The sequence below is a fragment of the Myotis myotis genome, unplaced genomic scaffold (assembly GCF_014108235.1).
Source record: "Myotis myotis isolate mMyoMyo1 unplaced genomic scaffold, mMyoMyo1.p scaffold_m19_p_1, whole genome shotgun sequence".
NCBI lineage: Eukaryota > Metazoa > Chordata > Mammalia > Chiroptera > Vespertilionidae > Myotis > Myotis myotis.
The window spans coordinates 127,033,382-127,056,955 of record NW_023416313.1 but is presented as its reverse complement, the minus strand read 5'-3'; the positions used below and the strand labels follow the sequence as shown (position 1 = coordinate 127,056,955).

The window sequence follows — 23,574 nt, the reverse complement described above, 5'->3', positions numbered from 1 at the left end:
GATATGGCATATAAGCAGCCTATCATAAAGCAGTATTTAAAAATCCACTGTTTTCTAACTGGCTTGGCACAAAATTAGAAAACATCATTGTTTTCAAGCCCTGGTTAAATAAATGTTCTTTATAAAGATTTTTCTTGTGTGTGTGGCTAAAAAAAATTATATGGTGGTTGTTTGGTTATGTTTTGTTTTATATGGAGGGGACATATATTTGGGGATTTTGAGGGAATAATTTTTCAGTATTACTTTCTTCCTCTGAAAGAAGCATCTTAATTTGTTCTAGAGCACAGAACCATATGGTGTTAAATTTATTATAATGATAAGCCAATATTTGTAGTGTCCTGTTTGGGTAGAAGCTAGACTGTCATCCACAAGGAAATAGGAAATCACCAACTTAAAAAAATTCTCTGACTTTAAAATTCTGTGTGTTTTTTTCAGGCATCCTTTGCCTTAGGTTTAGAGATTTTACTAACTTCTGGCGTCTTCCAATCACGGGAGAATGAGTGGTTATCTGGGAGGAATCTTTGACCCTCATTCACCCTGTTATTTTGCCTCCAGAGTCATGCCAAAGGGTGCTTTTCATACATTGATTTCATTTCATTTTTTAAAAGAAAATATTTTGTGGTTTAATATGATTTTAAAAGAACGAGAGAAAGTGGTTGTAGAGAGAATGGGTTTGGTCTGCTCTCCTCACAACTGACTGCTTTCTGAGAGAAACCTCTGCAGGCCCATCATAACCAGGACCAGACCAGGCTGGTTTTAGTCTCCTGAGTATTTCAGAGACTTGGACTGCATTAGGCAGGTGCTACTGACAACATTTAGATCATTTTGTGGAGGAGGATGCATTGAGTTTTTTCTGCTCAGGGTGGATTGTGCAATTTGCTGTCTTTCTCAGAAAACGTCTTGTTTGTTTTGGGATGCAGCCAGGCCTCTCCTGTGGGTGGTGTGCTGTGTCACAGACCTCAGGTCCAGAGCCTGCACTTTGCTTTGTCTGTCAGATTAGATGAGTTGTAGGAAGCAGTCGGCTAGCGTTTGGCATAAACATGAAAGTGATATTTGTGAGCCTGTGCAGGCAGAGTCTTTGGGCAAACTGCTATGAGACGTGGGAGTCTGGGTGACCTGAAGAAAAAAGAACAGCAAGGACAGGTAAGGGACTGCTGGTTTGAGCTGCACTTAGGAACATGGCTAGCATTTCAGGGGCTGGTGGGGCCTCATGCTCTCTTTTTGGTATATGTGTAGTGATGATTTGGAGATGTTGATAATGTACTTAGTAGAGCATTCCAATTAAAAATGCCAATAATTTGACTTTTTAAGTTAAATGTAGTTTTTAAAAAATATTTTTTATTGATTTCAGAGAGGGTGGGGGGAGAGATAGAAACATCAATAATGAGATAGAATCATTGATCAGCTGCTTTCTTCACGTCCCAACTGGAGCCACGCGGGCCGGGCTGTAGTTATATTTTTTAAACTGCTTTCCTGCTACCAAAAATCCTACTACTATCCAGCTCTCTAAATAGGGAAAACAAGCACATAAAACTCCTGAAGGAATCTCTTTCATTGTGATCTTTTATTAAATCCCATGTAAGATTTAGACTGTATTTATAATAAAATTTCCCATTTAACAGGAAACGGAAACATGGAAGAATATAAGTACACCTTTAGACTTCTCTATTCTGTACCTGTTTTCTCTCTCTCTCTCTCTCTCTCTCTCTCTCTCTCTCTCCTCTCTCTCACACACACACACACACACACACACACACACACACACACACTTGTATTTGCATGAAAAATGAGTAACCGGACATCTTGTCAGACAAACAGTACAATTTAGCTAAGGTTGAATATAAATTGGAACAAATCTTAACTTTTTATTTCACTTTCATTTGGATACTTTTACTAATTCTCTTTGCTGGGTTTAGGCTTTTCAAACATTCTTTGGCTCTGGGAGAGGGAGTTGTATAACCATAAAACTTGAGAATCCTGGCCCTAGAATAAATGTTCCTTTAAAAACCCCAAGGACAGAAAATTGAACACAGCTGTGCAAAAGAAAAAGTTAGGGGGAAAGGCAAGCGATGGTTCAGGGCTGTGGGCACCCTGACCAACTTCCCAAGTGCACTGGAGCTGTGGTTTCTTGATGGGGAGTTTCGGTGGTCCTTTTGAAAGTTGCAGAAAAGGCCAGAACTGGATGTTTCTGTGATGTGGTTAAGAGAACATTCTGACTGAATTTGTTTTTCATTGTCTTGCTGTCCTGTGCATATTCTGTTGTTTTCCCCTGGAGAAAATTGGGGTTTCTGGACATTTTCTCTGATGTTATGATTACACAGTTGTAAGCAAGCTTCAAAACTGAAGCCATTTCTACCAGTCAGAAGATAGAAGAGGCAACATTTTTAGCCCCCAAGTCCCCCTCCTCTGCCCCCTCAATCACAGAATTTCCCTCAGAATAAACAGCTTTAAAGTGTGGCCCTGAGAATGTGTCATTGTTGTTCCTTGCTTCCGCTCCGCTGGGACACAAACTTCTCTGGCGTTGGTGTGGTGGGTGCTGCTGTGGACCCTAACCTCAGTGCAACCTTGGATTCATCATTCTGCTCTGTGTCAGACCATGTAATGATGATTCATACTTCTTCCTCTACAAGATTAGATTACTGTAATTTTCATATCCTGGACTGTGCACTAGGGATTTGAATTAATACTTGTTGGTATAGAGAGCAGAGTTGAGTTTCTGGAAAGAAAGGACTGGACTTACCCACTCAGCCATCACCAGAACACATTTCAGGCTGGCCTGTTGTGACTCTGTCTTCAGGTCTACCACATCAGTTAGCTTACCTGAGAGGCTGCAGGCAGGGCTCTGCGTGCACTTGGTCCGGGTGCAGTGGATTGGCATATGTGATGCCATGCCTAGGTCAGAATGCATGAGAGACTTGCAAGGCAGTCCTGCATTGAAATCACGCACTGCTTAATGAGGAAAATCTTCCCCGAAGAGATACTTGGGAAGAAAGTAAAATAATTCAGGCTTGTGGAATGGTCTCCCTGAAGCCAGCAGGGACTGTGATGATAGATTGCAGGGTGGGGCAAGCAATGAGAGGGCAAATTAGCCTTTGAAAAACCTCTATGTTTTGTCACTCTCCCTGTAAAATATGTATTATTCATTCTATTTCTTCAACAAATGTTAATTGAGCACTTCCTATGTCCTGGGCACTATTCTGGACACTGGAGTTTAACAGACATCTACCAATAAAACAGAAGAAAAAAAAAGCTATCCTCATGGAACTCAGATTAGGGAGCAGTGGCACTGTGGTAGGAATGTGAGCTGAAGAAAGCCACAGAAAGAGTTAGGAGTAGCAGGAAAAACTCAGTAAGTATAGTCATTTGAAGGTATATTTGCTTATTTATCTCCTGTCTTTCCTCTGACATAATGTACACTGCCCCACTAATTTTATATTTTTCATAGATAGCCCTGAAGGGAGATCTTCATCCATGCTAATAAATAGCCCACTCTGGTATAGCAAGTCCATGGGATAACTTAAGGGTCTTTGAATGGATTGTCTGCTGTAGACTGGGTCTGTGTTAGAGGGAAGCTGAGGTGGGATCAAGAGTTTTTATTTTTGTTCACTATTCTACTCTCTAATTCTCACTCCAGAAATGCCTTGTGTTAACATACTTTCTCCTTGTATCTCCTTCTTGTCTTTATTTTCTGTCCCCTTCTTATCTTTATTCCCTCCTTTCTTTTCTTTCTCTTAGTTCTCTCTACTTTGGTGAATATGAGATGGCAGCACTTTGCCCCAGAATTACAGAATCTCAGTTTTTCAGAACTGCGTTGAACTATAGGAGTCTTAATCTAGATACGTGACTTTTAGTCTCTAGACTGAAACCAAGTTATTACCTGATGCAGTAAAATGAGAAATATAAGAAAATTAAGTAAATGTTTCATAAAGCTAAACTTCATTAGTTGATTTATCTTCTCATTATTTTATTTTCTTAAGCTTGTTAGTTCTTAGTATCTTCCACCAACCACAGAAATTACACATTCTCCTGAACTCAGCCCCCATCACTCGCTCTGCTGTCTTCACAGTTGACTTCACCCCCCACCTCGTTCTCCTACACTTTGGTCCTCAGACAGTGCTTCTCAATGTTGTAACCCCTTCTCCAAAACAAGAGTCACTGCCTAAACTTTAAGGTAGGAAGTCACCATTTGTGCTGCTAGGAAGCTGTGTTTTAGGATCTCCAATTGGAGCCACAAGTACATTTTAAGCTGTAACATATAGTGGTTCAGTTTTATGGAATTATTGGTAGTGTGGTTCCACTTTATTACAGGTTTATCAGGCTTTTGTGGGTTGGCCCAAATGTGCAGCAATCCCTTATAACTGTTTCTGGAGGAAAATGAGAATAAACTTCACAATAGGAACCATACTGAGCTGGAGAGTGAAGGTACAGTGCCACCAACCAAGGGCCCATGAAGTTTCTGGTTTGTGGGTGCTGGGGAAACACGGTTGCAGAGGAAGCTGCCCAGGTCCTCCTTGTTTCCAGTGTATCTCTGAGGTCTGGATATTCCTCCTGTTACTCCTTTGTAACATGGGCCAAAAGTTTGCCTTTTCATGCAGTCCTTAAAAAGAAACATAGGTTCTTTTTCTTTTTCATTCAGGAGTAAGGATCGTTCATTCCCTCTTGGTGTTTGGGTCAGCAAAGGAAACCACTGCGGTGCAAAGTTTTGTGTCAACAACAACATAGAAAAGAAAGAGCCTTTAGAGCAGTGGTTCTGAACCTGTGAGTCGCGACCCCTTTAGGGGTCGAACGACCCTTTCACAGGGGTCGCCTAAGACCATCGGAAAACACATATATAATTACATAATGTTTTTGTGATTAATCACTATGCTTTAATTATGTTCAATTTGTAACAATGAAATTGGGGGTCACCACAACATGAAGAACTGTATTAAAGGGTCGCGGCATTAGGAAGGTTGAGAACCACTGTCTAGAGTGTTCGGTGGAGGAGGAGATCCCCACACTGCCAGCAGTACCACTTTAAACTCATGTTTCCACTTAAGAACCTCTATGGCTCTGCTATGAGACGAATTGACAGAAATCCCATATTTTTAGATATATAGTAGCCTAAATGGATCATGTCATTCTTTGTACATCTCCAATTACTCTCAAGACTCTGAGCCTGGTGCCCAGGAATGTGATGTTGGTCCAGCTGTGCGAAAGGCTGCATCCCTGGAGCCAGTACTCATAAACATGGTCCAGGCTCCCCCTTGGCAAACTCACATTTCATTTTGACTGTGAGGCCAGCAGTTCTGTTCATGCTGAGAGTTGCTACACGCCCATGCTCTTCAGGCAGCAGCCTGGGAGAAAAGAGTTGGCTTGCTCATCTGTTGTTCAAGCCAGTGACCTACACATGACCTTGGAGCTTGAAAGATTGTCATCTGAAGCTAGTGAAGTTCTTCATAAGCTTTGAGAGAGAAACAGAGAGACAGACTCATTGCTTGGTTGATTTAGATTATCTGGGAGAAGGATATTTGTTGGTCGAAAAATATCGTTAACCAAAAATAATATTACCCCTTTTTTCCTTTTTTTTTAAAAAAAAATCTACCCCAAAATAAAATTATTTGTCCATGGTACAGAGGTCACAGTCCTAGACTCACAGTGGTATGTCAGTGTAAATGTTAGGAGACTAAGGCACATCCCTGTCTTTACTTATAGATGTCACAATTCTAAGTTTATGGAAAAAAAACACACACCTGAAATGATTCCAAGTCTGGTCCTGTCATAGCAGAAATTAGGACATAATTTGTACAGATCCTGGTTGCCAAGTCTTTTCATCCCCTGGAAATGAGCAGCTTAAAAAAATACTTCTAATGATTGCTCAAGTCCATTGCCATTTAGAAAGCGGAACTTTTCAGAAGGCAGATCAGTTAGAGCTTTGTTGTCTTGCTCTCCCTGCACTGATAGTTCTGGCCAAAGTTCTGACATCATCCTTCCTCAGAAATAGGTGCTTTACAGACAGAAAGATGGAAAGTGAGGCTGTTGTCCAAAAGCACTCGAGCTTGCTTTATCTATTTTATTTTCTGCCTGTAAACTGAGGAACCAACTTGTTACCCTTGAACTTCAGAGGGATGTTAAGTATTGATTAGTCAAACCTGGAAAAAAAAAGAATTTTGTGGCTGAATTAAAATGAGACAAAAAAAAAACTAACTGTAAGCTATTTTGATTCTAGTTTGCAGTCTTTATAAATAAACATGTGTGATCTTTATTGAGTGGCAGACATTGCTAGGTTATGTGGATACGGAGATGAGATAGAGTCCCTAGCTTCTGGATGCCAACAGAATAGAGGTTGGAAATCAGAGACCATATCAGGGAAGGGCTTATAGGAGAAATAATGTTAACTGAGTCTAAAGAATGTTTAGGGGATTTCTAAGTGAGAAGGAAAGAGTACAGCTTGGACACAGCAAACATGGTCACTGAGGTTTCTCATGGTCACCTGTGGCGGGGAGGAGTGGTAGAATATGTGGCTAAGAGGCAGAAAGTGGCTAGATCACAGAGACAGGGATTTGGGAATCTCCACTAGCCAGGCATTCTCGGTGCTCTGTTTTCCACCTTCCACGTGTGCTGGATGCTATCCAAGTGTCACACACCTCCTGGGTGTGTTCACATGTAATAAAACATGGCATTAAAGTACTCTGTAATGTCTCAGCTATTAGTAATACATGTGTAAAGTAAGTCACCACAGATCTTGGTCTATATGAGATAATCTCTGGGTTAAGTGTCATTTCCCAAGTATTTATTTGTAACTTGATTCTTTTTTCTCCTACTGATGAATATCTAAATGCAAGAGGGTGAAAGTGACTCTTTTACTAGTACAGGACATTCTTACATTTATTCTCCAAGAACATTTAATTCAAAAAGTTTGTCCAGCAGCTTCCATCACTGAGAAGTCACTGGCTGCTCACAGCTGCCAGGCCTTCTCGGGGAACCACTGCTGGAGCTAGTGCCGGGGTTTGGGTTAGGAGTGATGCACCAGGTTGGGCTAGGTGGAAGGCATTCTGCAAGCAGTGGAGAGGATGTGTTTGGGAGGATGTGGGAGGGGCAGTTGGAAGCTCTTGCAAGAGTCCTGACAAGAGGCAATGAGAGCATGATGAGAAAGTGGAAGTAGCGAGGAAGGCTGAGCTTTAGGCAGCAAGACTTGGTGATGGCTGGGATGGGAGTGATGAGCCCAAGTGAAGCTGTAGTCAGGTAAACAGAGGCACATGTCATGATGGGAGAGGGCGAGTGTAGCATTATGTCTTTCTTGAGGCCCGTGTTCCTATGAGATACCTGGTATTCTGAACCCCTGGGAATGACCACCACCCTGAATTCTTTCTCAGGTGTGGCTGAACTCACTCTGGGAGAGGTAGAGTGGGAAGAGTGCCTGCCAAGATCAGAGTCCTGGGAAATAGACATTTGAGGGAGAGAAAAGGAAGAAAGGACCAGGAACCAACTGAAGGTTGGGAGGGGGCCTGCAAGGCAATGGGAGAGGCAAAGAAATGTTTCAAAAGAGCATGTTCCATGAAGCTGGAAGTGGTCAGAAAGGATCAGTTGCCTTGGAGAGGCCAAGTCCACTGAGGGAGCCTGTGAGCCTGTTGTTGGGGGCAGCAGTTTCTGGGTGTGAGGGAGGTAGAATCAAATTGGAAAACTGATAGCAGTTTCTGGGTGTGAGGGAGCTAGAGGGGACTGGGGGAGGGGAGACTGGTTGAGGAAGATTAGTGCTGATAAAAGGCTGTGGTATATTTACACAATGGAATACTACTTGGCCGTAAAAGAGAGGGAAATCTTACCTTTGAGACAACATGAATGGACCTGGAGAGTATTATGCTAAGTGAAATAAGCCAGACAGAGAAAGACAAGTACCATATGGTTTCACTTATATGTGGAATCTAATGAATAAAATAAAGTAACAAGCAAAATAGAAACAGACTCAGATAGAGAACAGACTGACAGCTGTCAGAAGGTAGGGATATTGGAAGCTGGGTGAAAAAGGTGAAAAGATTAAGCAAAAAGTAAAAGAACTCATAGACACAGACAACAGTGTGGTGATTACCAGAGGGAAAGGGAGTGGGAGGAGGTAGAAGGAAGTAGAGGGGGAGGGGGGAATGGTGATGGAAGGAGACTTAACCTGTGGTGGTGATCACACAATACAATGTACAGATGATGTATTTTAGAATTGTACACCTGAAACCTATATAATTTTATTAACCAATGTCACCCCAATGAATTCAATTTAAAGAAAAAAGAGACACAAGGCTGGCAAGGGCTTAGCGGAGGGGTGGGCTGAAGGGACTTAAAGGGCAGATGAGAGAAGCTGGAGTGTGTTCTTGAGCTGTTGACCTATCCTCCAGTGAAATAGAAGCTTCCTCTCATCAGTGCATTCCAGGGCAGCCCCAGGGCTAATCTAACAGGGATAGTTCTAACAGGAATGTCCAGTGTGAGTAGGTTTGGCCTCAGCAGGGACAGTTCAGGATTTGGATCTGGTTTTATGGAATCCGAGAGCATAAGGGCACTGAAGCATTCTCAGTAGGCTCATTCTACCTCATAGAAGGCCCAACTTTTATCTCATCTTTTTATTTTCAAGAATAAAACCTGCAAGTCTTTAGAACTCTGGAGTTCAAAGACTGGTTTTCTGTAATATTTATAGTAGCATTATATTTGAGATAGCCCAGCCACCTTCCTTTCTTAAAGAGTTGCTTTCTTGTTATTTCTCAAATATAAGTCAGATTTTGAAAATTAATTATCTTGGGGAATGGATTGAACTTCTGAAAATTATTTGAAGGAATCCTGCTGTATGTTAGAGACACCCTGGGTATTAGAGACCCTTTTTAAGTACCCATACAACCTGCCAAATAAATATTTTTAATTGGACACAATGCTTTCATTTCTTATTCAGTATAAAATACTTTACTTTGGATCAATGACTTTTTTGTAGAAACATTTCCAATTTGAATTTCTTAAGATGGCACTGATGACAGGAACATCTAATTAGATTTATGTAAAGTACAATTACAGTAAGTAGCCCATTTACAAATGGGTTCAATTTGGAAGTGTCTTTGAAGTAGATTTTTATTTAATGTTTAAACTTTTAATTTTGAGATAATTATAGATTCAAATGCACTTTAACAAATAATACAAAGAGATCCTGTGTACATTTTACCCATTTCCCCCGATGGTAACATCTTGGGAAACTATAAAACAATACCATTACCAGGATATAGGCATTGATCCAGTCAGTGGAAGAATTTCAGAACAAAGATCCCTCATGGTGCCCTGTGATAGCCACTTTTCCCCCAGCTCTAACTTCTGATTACCACTAATATTTTTTTTCATTTCTTCAATATCATCATTTGGGGAATGATATATGAATGGATTCATATAGCATCTAACCTTTTGGGATTGGCTTTCTTTTGCCCAGAATAATTCCCTGGATATTCATGCAGGTTGGTTGTGTGTATTAAAGTTCGTTCCATATTATTGCTAAGTAGTTAGTATTCCATGGGATGGAGGCACCACTGTTTAACCATGTATCTATTGATGGACATCTGGGCTGTTTCCAGGTTTGGGCTATTATGAATAAAACTACTAGAAACAATTTTAATCAGGTTTTTGTATGAAAACAAGTTTTCATTTCTCTGGAAAAATATCCATGAGTGCAGTTGCTGGGTCATATGGTAGTTTGGTTTGGTATGTTTCGTTTTTCTAAGAAATTGCCAAACTGTTTCTGAGAGTAGCTATGTCATTTTACAGTCCCACCAGAAATGTGTGATGATCCAGTTTCTCCTTACCAGAATTTGGTGGTGTCACTATTTTTATTTTTGCCATTCTGATATGTATATAAGGCTATCTCATTGTGGTTTTAATTTTCATTTCTCTAATGGCTAATGATGTTTTTTGTGTGTGCTTATTTGCTATCTGTGTATCTTCTTTAGTGAATTGTTTCTCACATCTTTTGTCTATTTTCTAATTGAACTGTTTGTGTTTTGGCTGTTGAGTTTTGAGAGTTCTTCATATATTCTAGATATTTTTCATTTTTCAGATATGTAACCTGCAAATATTTTCTCCCACTCTGTAGCATTTCTTTTTATTCTCTTAACAGGGTCTTTTGCAAAGCAGAAGTTTTACATTTTCTTGTATATCTTCTAAAAGTTTTATAGTTTTATATTTACAATTAATTTCATGATCCATTCCAGTTGATTTTTGTAAAAGGTGTGAGGATTAGGTAAAGGTTATATATGTTTTCTGGTTTATTACCCCCTCCCCCCCAATGGATATGTTGAAAAGGCACCTTTTGTCAAAATTCAGTTTAGGTATACTAGTATTTTTAAAATTATTTTTTTATTGATTAAGTTATTACATATGTGTCCTTATCCCCACGTTACCCCCTCCCCCCCTCCCCCCCCACTCATGCCCTCACCACCCTGTTGTCTGTGTCCATTGGTTAGGCCTATATGCATGCATGTAAGTCCTTTGGTTGATCTCTCTACCTTCCCCCCACCCTTCCCTACCTTCCCTCTGAGGTTTGACGGTCTGATCGATGCTTCTCTGTCTCTGGATCTATTTTTGTTCATCAGTTTATGTTGTTCATTATATTCCACAAACGAGTGAGATCATGTGGTATATATCTTTCTGTGACTGGCTTATTTCACTTAGCATAATGCTTTCAGTTCCATACATGCTGTTACAAATGGTAAGAACTCCTTCTTTTTTACCGCAGCATAGTATTCCATTGTGTAGATGTACCACCTTTTTTTAATCCACTCATATACTGATAGGCACTTAGGCTGTTTCCAAATCTTAGCTATGGTGAATTGTGTTTCAATGAACATAGGGGTGCATATATCCTTTCTAATTGGTGTTTCTGGTTTCTTGGGATATATTCCTAGAAGTGGGATCACTGGGTCAAATGGGAGTTCCATTTTTAGTTTTTTGAGGAAACTCCATTCTGTTCTCCACAGTGGCTGCACCAGTCTGCATTCCCACCAGCAGTGCACGAGGGTTCCTTTTTCTCCACATCCTCGCCAGCACTTGTCATTTGTTGATGATAGCCATTCTGACAGGTGTGAGATGGTACCTCATTATTGTTTTGATTTGCATCTCTTGGATGATCAGTGGCTTTGAACATGTTTTCATATGTCTCTTGGCCTTCCTTATGTCCTCTTTCAAAAAATATCTATTTAGGTTCATTGCCCATTTTTTTTGATTGGATTGTTTATCTTCCTTTTGCTAAGTTGTATGAGTTCCCTGTACATGTTGGAGATTAGTCCTTATCGGAGATAACATTGGCAAATATGTTCTCTCATGCAGTGGGCTTTCTTGTTGTTTTGTTGATGGTTTCCTTTGCTATGCAAAAGCTTTTTATTTTGATGTAGTCCCATTTGTTTATTTTCTCTTTAGTTTCCATTGCCCTAGGAGCAGTATCAGTGAAGAAATTGCTTCGGCATATGTCTGAGATTTTGCTGTCTGTGTATCCTCTAGTATTTTTATGGTTTCCCATCTTATGTTTAAGTCCTTTATCCATTTTGAGTTTATTTTTGTGTATTGTGTAAGTTGGTTGTCTAGTTTCATTTTTTTGCATGTTGGGTATACTAGTATTTATGTCAGTCTATTTCTGGGTTTTCTAGTCCATCATTGTAGCTGCACAATAGCTCAATATGGATAGATTGATTACTCTCATTTTATTCCTCTTTTTTCTTTATAACCCTCACCTGAGGACATGCTTGGAGAGAGGAGTGGAAAGAGAGAAACATCCATGTGAGTGAGTAACATTGATCGGTTGCCTTCCGTATGTGCCCTAACCAGGGATAGGATCCGAAACCCAGGTATATGCCCTGACTGTGAATAGAACTGGCAACCTTTTGGTGCACAGGATGATGCCTAAGCAGCTGAGCCACTCCAGCTGGCACTTTGTTCCTCTTTTTTAAGATTGTTTTAGCTATTCTAAAGCCTTTGCCTCTGCATATAAATATTGGAATAAATTTATCTAAATCTACCAAAGATCTTGCTGGGATGTCAGTAGGAATTGCATTAAATGTATAGATGGTTTTGGGGAGAATTGACATCTTTACTATGTTGACTCTTCTAATGCACAAACACAATATAAGTCTATTTATTTATTGAGGTCTTCTTTGATGTCTTTTATCAGCATTATGTACTTTATAACATACAGATCCTGTGTAAGTTCATATCCAAATATTTTATTTTCTTCAAAATGATTGTAAATGGTATTGTGTTTTCAGTTTTGGTTTCCACATGTTCACTGTTGTTATAAAATTGAAGTTATAGAGATATGAATGTAGTTTTCCTTAGAAACACATATCATAAAATATATGGTTCTTGGATTAGCTAACAATACCAGATTAAAACTCATAATAAAGCTGATATAATGATCAGTTAGTAGAAAGAAATAGTAGATTACCATACTGTTACAATACTAATCTATAATAATAAAAGCATAATATGCTAATTAGACTGTAGAGGCGGTTAGGGGTGATCAGGCAGGCAGGCAAGCAGTTAGGGGCGATTGGGCAGGCATGCAGAGCAGTTAGGGGCGATCAGGCAGGCAGGTGAGCAGTTAAGGGCAATCAGGCAGGCAGGCAAGTGGTTAGGGGCGATCAGGAAGGCAGAGTGGTTAGGGGTAATCAGGCAGGCAGGCAGAGGGGTTAGGGGTGATCAGGCAGGTGAGTAGTTAGGGGCACTCAGGTAGGCAGGCAGAGTGGTTAGAGGCAATCAGGCAGTCAGGCAAGTGGTTAGGGGTGATCAGGCAGGTAGGCAGGCCAGTCATTAGGAGCCAGTGGTCCCGGATTGTGAGAGGGATGTCCGACTGCTATTTTGCAAGAGGGTGCAGTCCGGGCTGAGGAAACCTCCCACTCCCGTGCATGAATTTCGTGCACCTGGCCTCTCATATTGAATAATAGCAAATGAGAAATAGTTACTTATCAAATATCTTGAAAATGTCTGAGTTTAGTATAAATCTAGTTCTCATTTTAATTTTAATTCATAATATATGATTTTTTTATTTTCTTTATGGGCATATCATGAAATCTACTCTCATGCATATCAGGTCTGATTACCTTCAGTTTTTGGAAAGAAGTGTGTGTGACAAAAGTTTCCTGAGTTCGGCAAATAGCAGAAAAATTTGAAGGAAGTATTTAAACAGATTGCACAGGTAGAATTAACTGGGTTTGGAGAAAGACAAAACAGGCATCTGAGAAGAATTATTCTTTTAGACTCTAATGCATTAATTTAGGTCAGTTTGTTTGCTCTAGGGAGCAGTGAGCCACAACTTAAGAGGCATCTAAAAGTTAGATGTTTACTTTATATGATTGAATCTTTTTAAAGAAAATAACTGCATTGTTACAGTAATAGTGATTCATTTTCTCCTCCTATCTTTTCTTAAAAACCCAATGGGCAACTTTTTTACATAAGTTTAGATATATTTTTATTCTGATTTGTTCTAGGAGGAGTTTAAATCAGCTTATATAAATATATCAAGCAAGACCAAATAAAATTAAAAATTGATGAAAGGCAAAATTGATCAAAGGGAACTTAAGATGAGGGCCAGGACTGAGATTAGGAAGCAGAAGTCATCTTGTGAAATTTTAATTGTCATCTTGAAATGAGTTAAAATATTTGGCTTGGACAAATTGTTTTTAATCCTTGCACAAAATAGTCAGGAAGCTGGTGTTTAATTATTCAACTGTCCAGGGTTTCTGCCATCTTTTCACCTAGCTCAAGAACTGTCTGCTTAGGGGAAGGCATTGTCCTGCAGGGTTAATTAATAACAGGAATTCAGATCCCTCTTTGGGAGGCCTCTGGTGACTGATGCAGCTGGTGGTCTGAGAAGGGACACCCAGAGGCATAGGACCCAGGCCTGATGGCATGAAGCACAGCTTTTGCTATAGCCCAGGAGCTCTGGCTTTGTGATTATGAAGTTAGGATGAACAATTGAGACTTTCTTTCATTCTTTCTAACAATAAGGACACCTACCATTGTAAGTATTTTTGTAAGCAGAGTTGTAATTTAGTTTTAATATCTAAAAATGCAAATAGCTTTTTAAGAAGTGGTTGTGCTTGATAAGTTCTGTTTGTTTGTTGTTTAGTTTTGGATTTTTGTTTGTTTTTAGTTAAGGTTAATTAGTTAAGGTTCCTTTGGTTTTTTAGGTGAGTGACCTGAGATCCATCTGAGGATAGATCTTACCAGTTCAGGGCATTGTCTTTGGTTTTAAGACAAAATATTTGTATTGTTTTAGAGAAAGTATTTCTAGCACAATTCCTTCTTCTGATGACTCATTTTCTACAATTATTGGAAGTAGGAAGAAATCCACAGATGTCTACACAGTTCTAAACTTGTAAATAGACCCCTGCCATTCTAGCATGTTGTTTCATGTGCATACATATATATTTTTGAATGGTTGGCTGCTGAGCTTTATCAATGATTATGTGTTGTTGTTTTTTAACTCAGAAACTAGAGTTAGACAAATGTGTGCCCTCTCCATTCTGTACTGCTGTTAGCCTGTTCAATAGACTGGTGTTGCATTTTTTTTTATTTCTCTATATAAAAAGCTGAAAGACAATGTGAACAAATTCATTGCATTTGAGGTAGCTGCTGGCCAGGCCTGTTGCAACAGCTGATGGGCTTCTCTGAGTTCCAAGAGCTATTTTGGTAGATTAGCTGGAATCAAGGCTCTCCAGTTCAGACCATAAAAGGCCGGTCCCCTGCGAGTTGCCCACTGCTTCTGACTGTGTCCTCCCAGGCTGAGTGTCCTCAGGTTTCACGTGGATTTACCCAGTAATGGATGGCCACACCAAGGCCAGATTGGGGAAGTTGAGTGTCAAGGACACCGGGGGACTGACAACTTCAAAAAGAAGATTCTTTTTAATCATATTTTGGCGATCTTTTTTCAGAGAAACTTTTGGGATGTAGCCTTCACCTGTGTACTGCAGTTGGCACCCAAATGCCTTGTGGAGAGCACCGTTCTAAATTTATCCTGTTCTGAATCATCACTTCAAATAGATGCACTTGCCTGGTTTGTGTTGTGATATTTGATTTTTTTACAGTCTTTCTTGGCCTAACTTTGGATATTTTACTTTTTGTTTAGAATTTGAAAGTAGTGTTCATTGAAAGGAGGAGACCCAAAGAAAATACTGAGGACACCCCAGCCAATTCGTGGATATACTGTGTTTTGTTTTGTTTATTTTTTAATTAGAAAAATAAGGAAGTACACTGTGATTCTCCCCTCCCCCTTTAACATAGAGGAACAAGGATTATACAGAAATTTGAAGTAAGTGAAAAATCTTCCTATAAATCTAAATGCAATGGTTTCTCCATGCTGTTTGTCTGAGCGTACTCCCGAGGCTGTGTTGACTTTGGGCACTGGCATGTTCTGCCAGGGTGTGCTAGCTCAGGAAATTACTCCTATAGGTACCATAGGGCATGTCTTTTGGTTGTGGAATGAGTGGATTTTTTCTTAAAAAAAAAAAGAACTTACTTTATAGTACTGATAGGTTCATACTAACAATATGATATATATTAATAATATAATATGATATATATATATATATAATTTAGTAACTACATTCTCTCTAAATATTAGCACTTGAAGCCTTGGAATAAAAAGTATATTTACAATACAAAGTATTTCAATGATAATATCTCAAGAATGGGGATGGATGTCAGACAGGCAGCCTTTTATGTGATCTTTGTTTTGAGAATTCTTTATCTTGGTACTCTGATTCTTCGAGTTTGATTTATGGAACCTCTGATGTTCCAGAATTTATTTTTAAAAATGTGTTAGTTTCTAGATTTTGAACTATATTTCTGAATTATCCAAGAAAAAATGCTGTATCAGACTTTTTAAGCCCTAAAGATGCCTGTGGTCTGTTTGTAATTTAGCTTGGTGATTTGCTTCTGCTAAAAAATAGCAATGAGCTATCGGAGAGTTATTTTACATATTTCTCCTTTAAAAGAAAAGATTGTAAAAAAAAAAAAAAAAACCAGAAAAGATTGTTTCTTTATACCAAATCAGATGGACCAGTAGGAGCAGTAATTATTTTTATAAGGTAGAAAAACAGAATATTTATAGAAATTAGCTTCATAGGTTAATACTGCTGTGTTTCTTAACCAAAGGTAGTACTACAACTTTGACATGCATTTGGAAATGCTTGGGGTGTTTCTGGTTTTCACAACAATGAACAGGGAATGTGGTTAAGAATTGTAAATACCCTGTAATGTGGGACAGTCACATAAGACAAAGCATTGCCCTGGCCCAAATGCTGGTAGGACCCTCTAGTCCCCCAGGACAGCAGAAGCAGCAGTGGGCTGGGATTATTTCGACTGCCTCTTCTCACCAAACCAGGAGAACTCTTGAGGAGCCAAGCAGTTGGGTGTCCTGCCAGGAGTGGATCATCCTTGTCACTCCTCTGAAGAAGAGAGGTGACACTGATAGGCAGAGAGAAGCCTCAGGAAACTGGGAGCATAACTTTCAAAGGAAATTCGGTTAAAGCACCCTCCTTACATTACTTCATTCAACAAACCAGATCTTTGAGACACACCATTTCTGGAAGATTTTGAATTTCATTCAGAATGAACTTCTTTGGCAATACCTGGGGTTATTAAAAAGTCTACAATTGAGGAATTATGTCCAAAGAAAAGGCAGCACAAGTTCACTGGTTCATCGGTTCACAGAGAGCTGTGGGGATGAGCCACCAGGGACCTCCTTTTATTATTGCGATGCAAAGGAAGTGTCTCCTCACTCTGCTTTCTGGACACTCACTGCAATTGTATAATAACGCACACATCTCAGGGACCTCCATGTGACCAGGAGAATTCCCCCATCTGGAATTTCCCACAGTTCCCAAAGAGAGCCCTGTCTCACCTATGGTGCTCCTGTTTGTAACTGATGCAGAAGTCATGCTGTCACCTTGACTCCTCTCCCATTAGTCACCAAGGCCACTAAGTTTGAAATCATGCTACTGCCTATCACCTCCTCCTGAGCCTCCTTGTCTCCTACCCCTGATTGCATTGCTCTTAAGTGGTCTTTTTGCCCCCAAGTTCTCTGCTGCCCAGCCCATCCTCAGAATGACCCTCCTACACAAAGATCTGCTCTTCATGTTGTCTTACTATTACAAGCCTTGTGGTTTCTCACTGATTAAAGGCTAAAGCTCAACTCCTGAGCCTCTTTCAGTCTTTGATGCCACTGTTTTTGCTGGCACCCCTCCCTGAAGTGTTCTGCCTTCCTTTGCCTGTCAGGGAGGTCATAGCAGATGAAATCTTCTCAGAAGCTTCCTCTGACCTTCTGCCTCTGGGCTCCAGTCTTCCTGCCACCCCAAGACCTAGCTCAGTGCCTGCTGCCGAGCGGGTGTCCCACAAATGTAAGTTGATTGAACCGAATTGCATTGGAAGGACTTGTGAATTCTTCATATCAAATTTAACTATACTCTATAAAATGCTTTTGCCAGTGTTATATATTATTCACTATAGAAGTGGGTGTTCTGTGTTATAAGCTGTGTTTCCCCCCATAACTAATAATGCAAAGAGAAACATTTGTCTTACTGTTATAAGCCAGATAGGGTTTATGTATGTGTGCTTTTGCCAACACAGGAAATGAAGGTACATTCGATGAAATCAGCCACTTCATTATTGGAGTTTTGCCTAAAATGAAGGAATTCATCTAGTGCAGTGGTCGGCAAACTCATTAGTCAACAGAGCCAAATATCAACAGTACAACGATTGAAATTTCTTTTGAGAGCCATATTTTTTAAACTTAAACTATACAGGTAGGCACATTGTTATTAACTTAATTAGGGTACTCCTAAGCTGGCCTTTGCTAAAAATGTCCTCAATCTGATTGAGGTACATTCGCTGAGGTCAACCCCTTCCAACTCTCCCATCCACACTCGTCTTGTATACTTGTTTCGTCTATCTCCTTTCCGAAAACCAACTTCTTCGCATGGGCCATGAAGTTTCAATCGCACTGTACGTGCGCACCTGCATGTGGTATTTTGTGGAAGAGCCACACTCAAGGGGCCCAAGAGCCACATGTGGCTCTCGAGCCACAGTTTGCCGACCACTGATCTAGTGGTGTGATTTCATTTATGTACCTTTCCCAAGCATTATACTTTATCTTTACGTAAAACATCTCAGAGTGGTTTGCCCTGCTGACCTCAGAAGGGAAGCCTACCACCTTGATGTCTGTTCAAAGAGAGCTCTGTGTCACTTTCTTATGGTACTCCTGTTTTGGGAGGTTTGGGAAGAGGAATATACTTCGCCTCATAACTTTATCATTCTCTTCTGAAAATTGAGCCTTTAATCCCAAACAAGTTCTTAACCTATTTCTAACGGGCCTTTATGTCAGTATAGTCAAAGAAAGAGCTTTAATATTTGCTTTGGGATAGTCGATTTACTCAGGTCACAGTACTGGATTCATTTCAACAGGTTAAGTGCTTCATTATTGCACACCTGTGTGCACATCTCGAGGTTGGATGCCTTAAGATGAACACAACTGAAGTGTGTTCCCTGTCCTTGGTGAACCCCTTCCCGGCATGGGTTCAGACATAAACATGACGAAGCTATTATACAAGTAGGCTGGAAGCGATGAACAATAATAACATGCCATCTATTATTACTGTATTCCAAGCTCAATGCCAAGCTCGCTACCTACATTATCTTATTTAATTTTTTACAATGGCACCTGAGAAATATTACTATCATTATTTCCAATCTACAGAGGACAAAACTCAGGTTTAGAGACACTTTCCCAAGGGCTCATGCCATGGTGTCAGGGTAGAGCTGGATTTGAACCTAGATATATCTACCTTCAATGCTCATATTTATAGTCTGCTTTAAACCATTGCTTCTCAAACTTCAGTAGGCATCACCTGTGATCCTCTGATGCAGTAGACCTGGTAGAACCAGATAGCAGCAACCAAGCCCCCAGGTGAATCTGATCCCTCTGGTCCGAGGACCGCCTTTGAGAAGCACTCTTCTAAATGACTCCCTTGCAGAACCACCAAGTTGAGAGGAATAAAGTCAGATGGGGATTTGAAGAAGGCTTCCCAGAGATAGAGGTGGTCTTCCAAGGCTGGTCTGTTCCTTTGTGCTTTTCATGCTATCCCTCCCTGCTCTGCCCACACAATTGTTCCCCATTGCTCTTACTTCCAGTTTCTGCCTTTCTCCTGGCTCTTTCTCCTCATTTTGAAAACATGCTCAAGTTTCCTCCATCCTAAATAAAGCTCTCCTTGACTTCATGCTATCACCTACTTCTTTCACTGCCTATTCACTCCTCAACACCCACAATTCAGTGGGCACTGCTCTCCAAGACATCCCAATTGCTTTGATCTTCCCAAGCTTTACCTCTGAGCACCTCTTTGTAAGGATTCCATCTCAGGTATAGACGGTTGACGGGCTCTGACCTCAGCCCTGAATGTCCATAGACTGCAGAGCTATCCTACCAATAGGCCTTTATTTTCTAAATCATTTTCTCTTCACTTGCTCAGCTCTTTATGCTGTGAATTATATGTCCTGTCCATTTCAGATGGAATATATTAATTTGGACTTTATAGCTTAGATTATTTTTTTAATTAGAAGTTGTTCACTTTTACTTAGTTATGTTTGGATTTGTATCCTATATAACCAGTATTGATAGAAGAAGTATGTATAAAAAAAACAAGTGGTTTCTAAGAGAAGACCTAAAGGGCTTTTATAAATAATGTACCTACAATTTGTGGACTGTTTCTTGATTAATCAGAAGTCTCTAATTTCCTTCTGGATTTTTAGTTACCTCCCAAGTACAGAAAGTTGGAAAATAACATAGGCTTGGATATAAACTGTCATTAAACAGAAGAATTATATTGATATTTTTATATTTTTAAGATTTTGAATACTTTAAATATTTTAAGGCCCTGGTCTTTTTATACATTCTGAAATACTATATCTAATTTCTCCCTTTAAACCAAAATTTTAAAATATACACATGTTGTACTTGCACACTCAACAATAAAAACAAGCCACTCCAGCCAAAGACTCAATTAGGAAAGCAATTGATTTTCAGTAGCGAAAAATATTAAATTAAGAAGTTGGTAGGTTATGAAAGGTAAAATAATTTTTGAAAGTTTTAGTACTGTTTTTATATACAGATTTTCTTAGAAAAGATAATTTAATTTACCATGTACTAATGGTCACAGAATTTTGCCAAATTCATCTATTTTGCAATTAGTTCATTCCTTTAACAGTTGATATTATGAAATCCAAAGACAAATTACATTTTAATGTCTATTATTATTATTATTATTTAAGTATTGCTTTGGGTACCTAATGCAGCTGATGACTCTATATGTTTGAGCCAGGTTAGAGAAAAAATAAAGGTGGGAATGTTAAGGTATATGGCTCTCCAAATTATTCTCACAGTCCTAATTTCTACCAGATGCTCATTTTAGCCACATATGCATAATCATTTGGCTTTATCATTTCATACATTTTTGATGGAAAGTGTTGAATATTTTAAAATTCTGTGAGTGGATAAATATTGTAATGCAGTTGGCTAGGATGAGTAAGCTTCATGTGATGCATAGTACCTCTAACAGTATTCTCCCATTTGAGATAGAATTTATTGATTTGGGTTTGTATCAGTTCTCTCTGGAGGCTTCAAGGCGCTTTCAGGGAGCTAACAGTTCTTAAATATTTAAGAGAGTTACAGTAAGAAGTGGAGTGGGGAACACATGGGAGGAAAGTAATATGAAAGGATAGCAAACAAGCATTGTGCTCTACTCAGCCTCAACCACCTTCCAACGCTCCCAGAAAGTGTTTTCCCTGCTCTCAGTGGAGGAAGAATTTGGAAATTGAAGGTGTTTGACCCTGAAAACTACTTGGGAGCAGCCTTGATCTTAATAACCGGCTGTGTGATCTTGTGTAAGTTCTTTATTATTATTATTATTATTATTATTATTATTATTATTATTTTAATTGATTTTTTACAGAGAGGAAGGGAGAGAGATAGAGAGTTAGAAACATTGATGAGAGAGAAACATCGATCAGCTGCCTCCTGCACACCTCCTACTGGGGATGTGCCCGCCACCAAGGTACCTGCCCTTGACCAGAATCGAACCTGGGACCTTTCAGTCTGCAGGCCGACACTCTATCCACTGAGCTAAACTGGCCAGGGCATCTTGGGTAAGTTCATAACCTCTCTGAGCCTCATTTATTGAAATGAGTATTGGACTGAAGGATTTCTAAGGTCCTTCTACTTATTTGGACTTTGTAATTCCAAGATTTCAGAGCTGAAAATATTCTGACCTTCCCTGGGAAGGAGACCCTGTATTTGGAAGGTGGTGGTTCAGGTGGGAGCAGGACTAGTTAGAGATGTCTTGAGCAAATGTCCTCTTACTGTACTTGCTGGCTTCTGTGAAATAAGTGTGTAGTCAGTACTTCCTTCTCAGTTCCTGATCACCATTCGTGGTCTCTTCAGTCCTTTTTTTTTTTTTTTTTTTTTTTTTGGAAGTTCCTGCCGTCTCTTCAGATTAAGCTCTCATTTCTTTTGTGTTTATTTAAATACTTAAATTTTCTTTCCTTGAACCTGATTTATTCTTATATTCTTTGGACTTTTGCTCTTTCTCCTGATGCCTGAGACAAAATTTTCCTGCTGACAACAGGAGTAGGTTGTGCTCAGTTTCCTCCACCCCCTTTAAGTTTGTTAACTCACTACCGGGTATTCATTCTTTACCAACAATCATTTTCTGAACGCTTACTATGTGTCAGGGACTGGCACAGGTGATGGGGAAGGAACAGTGAAAAACAAAATTTCTGTCTTCATGGAGCTTAAATTTTAATGGAGTCACATTCAGTGCCCTTAGAATTCTCTTCATCTTCAGGCTTCTATCTTTGAAGTGCTTCAATGAAAGAATTTACTAGTAAAACACCTGCCATGCTTTCTAACTACACTTAGTATCTACCTACTGTTTGCATTTTCCACCTTCCAAAATTCTCACCTTCCCTATAAGTTATATTGATAAAGGTTATATGTTTTTGTTTTTTTAAAATCTGTTAAATTTAGGGTCTTTAGGTCAGATACCCATCTCTTTTTTTAAACCCATGTTCTCTCCACTGTCATAAAGTACTATCTATAAAATCTTGATTCATTGCCAAGGCAAAGGTTGACATTGATATCATTCAACCGGAATGTTCCAGAAATAAATCATTTAATCAACTGGACTTCTGTCTTACTTTTCAGACTTTTCCTCTCTTGAAACTTTTATTATGAAAGCGAGCAAAAATTTGAAAATAAAGGTAGTTTTACCTGAAGACTTTGAAGTGAGTTTAGAAAGAACTTAAGTCCTATCAGATGAACTATTGTGTGTCACAAGTAGTGTGAGAAGCCATTTTACAAAGAAATTTTGGAATCGATGATTTACTTTCTGTGTGTTTTTCTTTTTTAAGATTATTCACCTGGTCACCTCTACTACTGGTAAAGCTTATTTTATTCAAACTAGTACATTAGCCACCTTCCTGCATCCATTGTAAGTTAGTACCATTTTTACATTTAATTTTGTACAAGTTGTGAAGACCATACTTGGTTCACAGGGCTATAAACATTCTAACATTTGCCATTCACTAGATAATTATTTCATTAAAAGTAAATTATAACTTATTCAGTAGCTCCAGATAAAAATGGCAATTACATGGTAAATGGATGCTCTAAGATTTGAGGAGAACAAATTACCTTGGTATTTTAATGGAGAGAGTTTTGTGAATTGAGAGTTTTCTGAGTATGCTATGCATAACTTTTATGCACAGCATCTCTCTGGCTAATAATGTGAGAACTGGTGATGCTTTCCATAATTAATGAGCTCAAATTACAAAAAAAAGAAAGAAAGAAAAAGAAAAAAGACTGACAAGTAGATACCACAGGGCAGGGTGAAGACAAAATTGTTATTGCAGGGAAATTATGTTTCAGATGACCACGATAGAAATGATTTTGTTGAGCAGATAATTTTAAACAGTTTCATGAACAGACTTTAGAAGGTTAGAATATTTCCCAACAACTATATGAAAATGTTCCTTTTTTTGAAAACTCATTTAATTGAGAAGACCCATTGTTTTCAGCATGTTTCTTAAAGGGATTGTGACTCCCAAAGAGTTAAGAACAAACACATGGAGACTAACGTCTCAGTGTGGTTATTTGTATAAAACTGAGGATCTTAGAAGTACCTAGAGGTCTTTATGTAATGCCTTCTGGAGGACACAGCTCTGTAGTGGTACAACCACTCACTGAAACATGGTCCGAGCCGTTCACAGGTCTGGGTCATCACTGTTCAGTCTGTGTTGATGGAAATACTATCTGGTTGGTGCTGTTCTGTAGGGTAGCCATGAGCCACAGGTGTCTGTTGAGCACTTGGAAATGTGGCTAGTGTGATTGAGGAAATGAACTTGAACTTGACTTAATTTTATTGAGTTCAAACTGCAGTAGATCTGCACAGTGCAAGTTCAGAGTAAGTGGGTTTACGCCTTATGCATCTGCTGATAAGAGTTGGAGGACCACGGTGCGTCACCTGCTGATGTGTCCAC

The 23,574-nt window shown here is 39.3% G+C and overlaps 1 protein-coding gene across 21 annotated transcripts in view; it reads left to right on the top strand.

The window, feature by feature from the left end:
• The window catches only part of SVIL (supervillin), a 270,513-nt gene that overhangs the window by 94,856 nt on the left and 152,083 nt on the right, over positions 1–23,574 (top strand). For 18 of the 21 annotated variants that reach the window (XM_036351637.1, XM_036351645.1, XM_036351656.1 and 15 more), the window contains exon 4: positions 15,116–15,298. The exons of 2 other annotated variants lie outside the window; for them this stretch is intronic. The gene's annotated coding sequence lies outside the window, so the exon portion shown is untranslated. Of the gene's footprint in view, positions 1–15,115; positions 15,299–17,265; positions 17,388–23,574 lie in introns of those variants that run through there. One more of the 21 variants, XM_036351685.1, reaches the window with a different exon arrangement.